This window comes from Gracilinanus agilis, chromosome 5 (assembly GCF_016433145.1).
Source record: "Gracilinanus agilis isolate LMUSP501 chromosome 5, AgileGrace, whole genome shotgun sequence".
NCBI lineage: Eukaryota > Metazoa > Chordata > Mammalia > Didelphimorphia > Didelphidae > Gracilinanus > Gracilinanus agilis.
The window spans coordinates 180,557,128-180,567,522 of NC_058134.1; positions in this window are offsets into that span (position 1 = coordinate 180,557,128).

Sequence of the window (10,395 nt, forward strand, 5' to 3'; positions counted from 1 at the left end):
AGAGAGAGAGAGAGAGAGAGAGAGAGAGAGAGAGAGAGAGAGAGAGAAGTTCTTTTTGTGCTGACAAAGAATTAGAACCTGAAGAAATATTCAGGTGAGTGGCTGAACCAGTTGTTGTGGTATGTGATTATTTTGGGATACTATTGTGCTATAAGAAAAGACAAGTAAGATAGTTTCAGATAAGCCTGGGAAGAATTCTATGAACTGATACAAAGTGAAATGAGCAGAATCAGGAGAACATTGTAGCCAGTAACAGCAATACTGTAATAATTATCAACTGTGAAAGACTGAACAATACACAATGATTCATAACAAGTCCAAAGGACTTATGATGAAAAATGCTTTCCACCTTCAGAGAGAGAACTAATGGATAAAGGGAGAAAGAGAATTTGAAACTGAAAAAAACATTTTTAAATTAAATGCCATAGCATATAATACTTGGTCTCCATCAGGAATATTTGCCTATTAAATAGGAAATGATAATGTTTAACCTAAAGGAATTTACCTCTAATAGAGGAATTTAGGACACAGTGGCATCACTGGTACCACAGGAATCAGAAGACCTGAGTTCAGGTCCCAGTTTCTGCCATTGGTTCCATGTCCATGATTATTCTCTTAAGGTCTGTAAATTTCATTTTTCATTATTTGCAAACAGAAGGGATTGGGCCAGGTTATCTCTAAGAGGGTTGGCTGCCTGTGAGGATCAAAAGAGAAAATATTTGTAAACCTTTTAGCACAGTGCCTGGCACATAAGTAGGTATTTTTAAAATGCTAGCTATTATTATGATGATAATACCAGTGATGGGAAGAACCAGGAGACAGGTGAATTCTGAAGGGAGTATAGGGTGCTATCTGAGACAAATGTGATAGGAGTAGTGCCACTGATGACCTTGGTTTCTTAGACAAAGGAAAATAATCAATAAAAGGGCATTGAAAAGGGAAGGGAAGGGCAGCTGGGTAGCACAATAGAAGAGTGCCATGCTTAGAGTCAGAAGGATATGGGTTCAAATCTTGCCTCAGACACTTCCTAGCTGTGTGACCATGAGAAAATCACTTAACCTCAATTGCTTAGCCCTTACCACTCTTCTTTCTTAGAATTAATACTGGCAGTTGGTGAAAGAGAGAGAGGAGGGGGGTATAGAGGGAGAGAGGGAGGGAGAGAGAAAGAAGAGAGAAAAGAGAGAGAAGAGAAAGAGAAGGTAACCCCCAACATAAAGATTATAAACTCAGGGTAAATGAAGGCCAATACATTTTTTGGATATGACAAATGAGATTTGTTTTGCTTGACTGTGCTTATTTGTATTAGTGGTTTTCCTTTTCTTTCTCAATGGAAGGAGTGGTGAGAGGGAAAGAAAATAGATGTTTTGTTCCCTGGGAGAAAAAAAAAGAAAGTATTTTTAAAAGAAAGGAAAAAAAAAGAGAAGGCCACCGGAAACAAACTTTGTCTGGTTCACAATTTGGTCTGGATGTGTTGGCATCATGTAGGCCTGATCCTGGGAACTTGGTTTCTCTCCTGTGTTTTAGAAACTTTGGAGAATGAATGGGTTTTGTTTTGGCTTTTCTGAGAAGCATCTTTAACTCAAATGGTTTGTTCAAGTGAGTCAGAGTCAGGGAGGGACTCCAACTCGCACCAGCTGGTACTTTTCCATCCATTCCCCTGGATTACATAATAGGACACATTTTTAGAAGCTTCGTTCTCACTGCAGTGACTTTTGAGCTGTGTCCTCAGCTCCTGGTCCCCAGGCTTTCAACACTTCCAACTCAGCAGGCCCAGGGAGACTACTTATTGTCTTTGAGATGATGGGGAGTCTGGTAGAGATTTAGGGAATACTGTTAAATTTGTTACAAGACTAAAGTAGGAAAATAGCTTTGTAAATCACCCTGATGTTTCTTACAAACTTTGAATCCTTTTTTGAGGGTACCAGATTTGAGATTTTGTTGTTGTTCAGTCATGTCTGATTCCATGTGGTCCCATTTGGGGTTTTCTTGGCAGAAATACTAGAGTAGTTTGCCATTTCCTTCTCAAATTCATTTTACAAATCAAGAAACTAAGGCAGACAGGGTTAAGTCATTTGCCCAGGGTCACGTAGCTGTAAGTGTCTGAGGTTGGATTTGAACTCAGGTTTTCCTGACCCCAGGCTTCATGCTCTCTACCCACTGAGCCTCCTAGCTGCTTTGTGATTTTGTTAGGATAAATGATATATTAGTTTAGAGAATTAACACAGACAAATCTCCCATTGGCCAGGACAGATCAGCACTTGCTTTACAATATGCAGATTTAAAGAATTGCCTGGGTCCTTAAGAGGTTAAATAACTTGTCCAGGATCACACAGCCAGGAAATAACAGAAGCAGGATTGGAACTCAAATCCTTCTAACTCAGAGACTGGTTTTCATGCTATCACTATGCCATATCCCCTCTAGAGTATTCACATGGATAGAATGGGGTCATCGCAGAAATGTATAATGAAAAGAGTCTAGTTTTGGAAGGCAGCTCGATTTAAATCTCACATCTACTATTTACCCCAAAAGAATCTTTTCAATTCTCTAGGCTTCAGTTTTCATATCTGTAAAATGAAGAGATTGGACCTCTATGATCCCTTGCTGCTTAAATTCAATGATCCTATGATTTAGTGAGTTTCACCCAATTTGTCACTATATCATGTAGCTCTTACATGGTGCCTGGCAGAATTTTTGGTTGCTTAGTCATTTCAGTTGTGTCATGACCCCATTTGGTGTTTTCTTGGCAGAGATACTGGAGTGGTTTGCCCTTTCCTTCTCTAGCTCATTTTGATGAGATTTTTATGAGATGACAAATTGAGGCTAACAAAGTTAAGAGACTTGTCCAGGGTCACATAGCCAGTAAGTGTCTGAGGCCAGATTTGAACTTGGGAAGATGAGTGCTCCTGATTCTAAGCTCAGTACCACATTGTTGCCCTGGTACAATAGTAGGCATTAACCCATACCAATTGACATGTACTCTAAAGGTGGTTTCATAAATACAGACCTAGTAGAACCCTAGGATTTTTGAGGTGGAAGGGAACTTTGAGAAAACCTAGCCCAACCTCATTTTCCAGATGTGGAAATTTAGACCCAATAGAATGAAGAGATTTTCTAAGGCCAAGCAGCTTGACGATTGATAAACATTTACTAAGTGCCTACTATGTGCCAGGCAGTGAGGCAAAGAACTGGGTATACAAAGAAAGGCAAAAGACAGTCTGTGCCCTCAAGGAGCTCAAGATCTAAGTGGAGGAGGATGGAACCAACATGCAAACAGCTATATCCAACCGAGTCAAATTCAGGAGAAAGTCAACAGAAGATAGACGTTAGAATTGAGAGAGATTGGGAAAGGCTTCCTACAGCAGGTGGGATCTTGACTCAGATTTGAATGAAGTGAGGGAAACCAGTAAGAGTCCAAGCCAGAACCAGAACACTGATTATACATTTTTAGTGTGATCTTTTTTTTTTTTTTGAGTATATCACAGCTCTTTTTGCAAGTATATCTTTGCAGTCTCAACCCTCCAGATTTGCCTCCAGATATCTACCCATCTGATCTTGGGGACACTCTGTCATTCCAGAATTAGAATTAAGCCTAAAACACAATTATCTCTGAGACACGGGATTGACACATTCACATTGAGAGGAAATAATAATAATAACTGACATTTATATGGTGCCGTGAGGACTATAGAGGTCTGTTACTCTATAGTCTCTTCTGACTGTCACAAAGGCGGGTGAGGTAAATACTAGGGTTATCATCATAGTCATCAGGGAAAATGGGAATTATATTAGCACCTACCTTACAGCCTTGTTGGGAGGCTGTAAGGTAGGTGCTAATATGAGACGGAATACAGAAAGTGCTCTGCCAGCCTGAAAGTGCTCTATAAGTGCTAGTTATCATCATTATTATTGTTATCCTAGTTTTATGGATGAGGAATCTGAGTCTGAACAAGAACAATGACTTGACCAACATGTGTGAAGTATAGATTTTGGAGCTGACGAGACCTCCAGGGTCTGTCAATCTCATGGCACGATGGAAAGTGCATTCAGGTGGGAGCTGCGGTAGTGCAGTAGATAGAGCTCCACACCTAGAGTCAGGAGGTCCTGGGTTCAAATCTAGCCTCAGACACTTCCTAGCTATGTGACTCTGAAGAAGTCACCTAACCTTCTTTGCCTCAGTTTCCTCCTCTGTAAAATGAGCTAAAGAAGGAAGTGCCAAACCACTCTGGTATCTTTGCCAAGAAAAACCCAAATGGCATCAAGGAAAAAGGCGGACATGACTAAAAACAAACAAAAATGTATGTTTATGTTGTATGCCTAGATAGAATGCAAATTCTTTGAGAGCAAAGGATTTGCCTAAGGTTACACAGCTAGTACATGGTCAGGCCAGGACAAGAACACTAATTATGAATCTAATGCTTTTTTTTTTTTTTAACATCTACCTCTGTCATTTTTGTCTCTGTGTACCAAAAGGTGGCAGCTAGATAGAGCAGTGGATAGAGTGCTGGGCCTGGAGTCAAAGAGACTCAGCTTCCTGAATTCAAATCTGGTCTCAGGCATTTACTTAGTTGTGTGACCCTGACCCAGTCACGTCCCCATTTGCCTCAGTTTCCTTATCTGTCAAATGAGCCAGCGAAGGAAATGGCAAACCACTCTATTAGCTTTGCCAAGGAAAGCTCGTATGGGGTCACAGAGTCTAACAGGACTGAAAAAATTACTGAACAAGGAGACAAGAAGAGACATTTAAAATAAGTACAACCCTATGTTACTTAGAAGCAGGATGGTATATAACACATAGACCACTGGATTGAAGTTGGGTATATCTGAATTCAATTTCTACCTTAGACACTTAATCTTTGTAAGACCCTGGGCAAGTTACAGTCTCTTGATCCTTCTGTTCTTCATCTGTAAGATTAATGGAATCAACCCAATGATCGTCCGTCCCCAAGTTCCTTTTCACTTCTAAACCTGTGATTCTGCATGGGCTACAGACAGGGCCACTAAAGACTCAGAAAATGAAGCTCCTGCCACCAAAGTCTTCAGAATTATCAAATGGTTCATCAGTGGATATGCCACTAAAGAGTCTTTGCCATCCACTTTACCGCTGCAGTGTTTTCCATCTGATTTGGAGCTTGAGTCCTCTGTATGGGTTGTCTCCCCCCATCAGAACGTGAGCTCCCTGAAAGCGCAGATCATCTTCCTTGTCTGTATCCCCTTTGCTCTGCACATAATCATCACTTAACAAATGTTTATCCATTCATTCATTGATCCTCTATAGAACAAGATGGTAGCAAAAGAGATCCAGAGGCCAAGGGTTACAAGGAAATTTGAAAAGAAAAAGATTTTTCTCAACTGAAGAGATTAGGGATTTATGGCTTACACTTGAGCTAAAAACAGAACAATGAGAAGGATTTCATAGAATATCATGCAGATCCTCTGGAATTACATAGGGAGATAGGGAGAGTACAATACAGAGAGATAAGGAGGGCTCTGGAGATGGCCAGAGATAGAAGACTAAAGGGCTAGAAGGGGGAACGTTCGGCTGTATGAAGGATGGACTAGAGTCAGGGAGACCAGTTAAGAAATTATTACAACAGCCCTGGGGAAAAGTGATAAGGGTTTGAATCAGGGTTTGGCAACCTCAAGGTCGAGGAGGAGACAGATATGAGCATTAATACAGAGGTAGAATAGATGGGATTTGACGATTGACTAGATATAGATGGCAAGAGAGAAAAAAGAAAAGACTCAAAGGTAGCCCCAAGATTTCAAGCCCGGCTGGTGAGGAGGATCATGCAGGGAAGCTGGGAAAGGGGGCATGTTTGAGGATGAGTTTAACTTTATATATGTTGAGTTTGATGCCCTAGCAGGACAGTCAGAGGAAAATCACAGATTCTGAGCTAGGAGGGACCTTGGAGGACAGCTGCTTCAGTTTACAAATGAGAAAATGGAGGCTGAATGAGATTAAGTGATTTGTCCAAGGGCACATAGTAAACCTGTGAGACAGGGTTCAAACTCAGGTGTTCTTGACTCCAAGTCCAGCACTCTATCCGCCATGCCACCTTGCTGCCTCACAGGGTTTAGCAGGCAGTTGGTAATTCAGGGCTTGTTAGATAGACTGGTGGGTTACCTGAATAGAGATTATTAAAGCCATGGGAGTGAATAAGATTATCAAGAGAGGTCTTAGAGAGAGACAGAAACAAGGAGTACACCCATACTTGGGAGACAGTAAGAGGAAGATAAACAAGAGAAAAGGAGACCAAGGAGGAATAGTCAGAAACGTATGAGAATTAAAAGACAGGATAGACTATGTCTGTCAAGAGTCATGTAAGAAGCAATTATGAATAGGGGCAGCTAGCTAGCATAGCGGATGGAATGCCAGGCCCAGAGACAGGAGGAGGCCCCAGGTTTGAATCTTAGCTGTGTGATCCTAGGCAAGTCATTTAACCTCAATTGCCTAGCTGTTGTTGCTCTTCTGCCTTAGAAATTATTCTAGAGGATGCTCATTATCACCTCTATTATTTAACATTGTACTAGAAACACTAGCAGTAGCAATTAGAGAAGAAAAAGAAATTGAAGGTATTAAAATAGGCAGTGAGGAGACTAAGCTATCACTCTTTGCAGATGATATGATGGTCTATTTAAAAAATCCTAGAGAATCAACTAAAAAGCTAGTGGAAATAATCAACAACTTTAGCAAAGTTGTAGGATACAAAATAAACCCATATAAATCATCAACATTTCTATATATCTCCAACACATCTCAGCAGCAAGAGTTGGAAAGAGAAATTCCACTTAAAATCACCCTAGGCAATATAAAATATTTAGAAATCTATTTGCCAAGACAAACACAGAAACTATATGAACACAACTATAAAACACTTTCCACACAGTTAAAACTAGATCTAAGCAATTGGAAAAACATTAATTGCTCATGGGTAGGACGAGCTAACATAAAAAAATGACCATCCTGCCCAATCTGATGGGGGAAGGCATTAGCACCTGGGAAGACTAGGAAAGGACATATGAAAAATGTAGAACATCAGTTGAGCCTTGAAGGAAGCCAAGCCAGAAGTGAGGGAATGGACAGATTCAAGAAGGAAGGGGAGATTATGAGGGTAAAATCCATCATTAAGATAAAGCCAAAAGATAGGACAATAAGTCTCCATGATCTTAAGGAGAAAAGTTTCAGTCAAGGGGTACGAAAACCAAATTGCAGAGACAGAGGACGACGTGACGGACCAAGTAGAGGCAGTAAATGAAGCCTCTCTCTAAAAGTTTAGCAGCTGCCTGGGGAGAGATACAGACTGAGAGAGCAGGATTTGGTAGCAAAGCAAGAAAAGCTTTCACCAGGTTAGCGTGTCTTTAGGCAAAAGGGAAGGAGTTATGAGACATGGTGGAGAGGTAGAATTGAAGATGAAAGACAGGAAGGGAACTATTGGTGAAGTAAGGAAATGAGAGGTGATGGAATCCAGGACACAGATGGAAAGATTAGCCTTGATAAGGAGGAGAAAAAAACAGAGACAATAAGTGAAGATAGGGTTTGTTTGTTTGTTTTTAAATCCTTGCTTCATGTCTTAGTAACAACTCTTAGAAGGACAAGGGTTGGCATCAGAGTTAAGTGACTTGACCAGTGTCACACAGCTAGGAAGCACCTGTCGCTAAATTTGAACCCAGGTCTTCCTGACTCCAGGCTCTCTTATATACTGTGCTACCTAGCTGCTTTCAGAGAGTTTTATTATACAAACTTTTGTGTAGAGTTTTTATAATACATATTTTTAGCAGAGAGGAGAGGAAATAACAAATCTCATAATAGAAAATCTCAATTACTTTCTCGATTAGTAGAAAATAATGATCATCCACTGAAGAGAGGTTTGGGGAAACTGAAGGCTTTGCAAATCTCAGAGAATATTTAGAGCAGCCACTCTTGGGAATGTGATAGAGATTCAGTCAGAGATCTATAAAAGGATTGCTGGAGCAAGGGCTCCTTTAAGGTTATATAACATGACTATGTGGGTAATATGGATTTAGTCATAGGTTAGTAATGCATTCAAAAATATTAATATTATTCCAGGAGAAGGAGCTAAGAATATGGATGGTGGGTAGGAGAGAAAGGATTTCAAAATGCCTCAGTATCGGGTTGTGAGGGAACAGGAGTATTATGGAGTGGGAAGGAAAGAGGGGATAAAAAAAAAAAATCCTGTTTTCCACTAAATGCTTCTGGCTCTCTCAGTAGCTTGCTGTCTTCAAAAGCCCTTGCTTGTTCCCTTTCAAAAAATCAGGATAATAAGGGTATTATTTATTTCAAGGATTTGTGATTACATCAGAACATGCACTGTTTCTTCCAGCACAGGTCACAACCAATCTTCACCTTCGGGAATGGGCTTTGCAAATTGCTCTAGGTTTAAATCAAATTCACCTAGTAATGAAGTAATACCATGTCGTGAAAAGAGCAGGGGATGTGCAATTAGAAGACCTGGGTTCAAATCTTGACTCTTCCAAATCCTATTTGGTTAGACTATTAGAGGTGATAATCTCACTGCCACAGGTAACATCCCCACAACACTCCTAGCAGCCTGAACTAGATTAAATTGTAACTGGAAAATATTTAACTATATATACATATATATATTCAAAGAATATATCTAAAATATTTAACGAAGTGGGAGTGGAACCAAGATAGCGGCTTAGGAGTAACAAAAACTGAGGCTGCTCTGGCAATGCTTCTAAAATATTTAACCAAATATATAAAAATATTTAACTGGATATATCTAAAATATATATAAATTCATAATGTATATGAATATAATTTATTTGACAAAATAAATAAAAATACAATAGAATTATATTAACTTGCTGTTTTTCAAGTCAATATACAGCAAGTCTTTAGTTACAGTTTGGTGGCCCCAATTTCTAAATTTTGACCACTGGACTAGATGATTTTTTTTTACTAGTCATTTTTTTTTTTTATTTTTTAGAAAAATTTGCCATGGTTACATGATTCATGTTCTTATTTTCCCCTTCATCCCCCTTCACCACCACCCCCAGCCGACACGCATCTCCACTGGTTTTAACATGTGTCATCGATCAAGACCTATTTCCATATTATTGATAGTTGCATTGGTGTGGTCGTTTCGAGTCTACCTCCCCAATCATGTCCGCCTCAACCCATGTGTTCAAGTAGTTGTTTTTCTTCTGTAATGTAGGTAACGTTCTTTTCCATATGGACTAGATGATTTTTAAGGTCCATTCTAGCATTATATTGTCCAATTCCTTGGTCAACTTTCTAGTGATAAGATTCTACACACTTATCTAGACTAGTTCTCTGATGGTAGGCAGAACCTTAAAAATTCCTGAATATATCTAATATATCTGGTTTTTTAAATTTAATTTTTTTTCATTCAGCCTCTTCCTCTCCTCTCCACACCATAGGGGGCATCATCCAACAAAATATATAGATTAAGCCTTTTGTGTTTCCACTTCTTGATTAATTCTCTGGAGATGAACATTCACAAGTTATCTTTCAAATGATAAATCTATAACTGTGTATAATGTTGTCTTGGTTCTACTCATTTTAATCTTTATTATCTCATGTAGTTCCAATTTTTTTTAATTACTCTGCTCATTTCTTACAGCACAGTGTATTCCATCAAAATCATGTGCAATAGTTTGTTTAACCATTTCCCAATTGATAGACATCCCTTCAATTTCTAGTTCCTTGCCATCACAAAGAGAGTTGCAATAAATATTTTGGAATATACAGGCTCTTTTCCTTTTTCCCTGATCTCTTCAGGAAACAGACCCAGCAACAACGTCGGGACACAGTTTTATAGCTCTCTGGGCATAATTCCAGATTGCTCTATAAAATAGTTGGATCAGTTCACAATGTATTAGTGTCCCTATTCTTCCACATCACCTCCAACATTTGTCATTTTGCCTTTTAGTCATTTTAGCCAATCAATTTCTTTGCTTTTTAAAACATCTCACTATATGAATTTCATCCCATTAAATCTCATCAAATGAGATGATATATGTAAAGTGATTTGTTTGTTGTGATTTATAAATGTTAAAGCACTTGAACAAAATTATTATCCTTATAGACTTTTAAGTAGATTTTACTAAGACCCAGCATTTATAATAATTATTGTTGTTATTTAGTCATTTTTCAGTCTTGTTTGATTCTTTGTGATCTGTTTGGGGGTTTTTCTTGGCAAAGATACTATAGTGGTTTGCCATTTCCTTCTCCAGCTCTTTTTACAGATGAGGAAACTAAGGTAAATAGGGTTGAGTGACTTACTTAGAGTCTCCTAGCTACTGCCTGAGGTTGCATTTAAATTTAGGTCTTCTTGACTCCAGGCCTGCTACTCAATTTTTTTAAAGTTTACTTTCTGCCTTAGTAA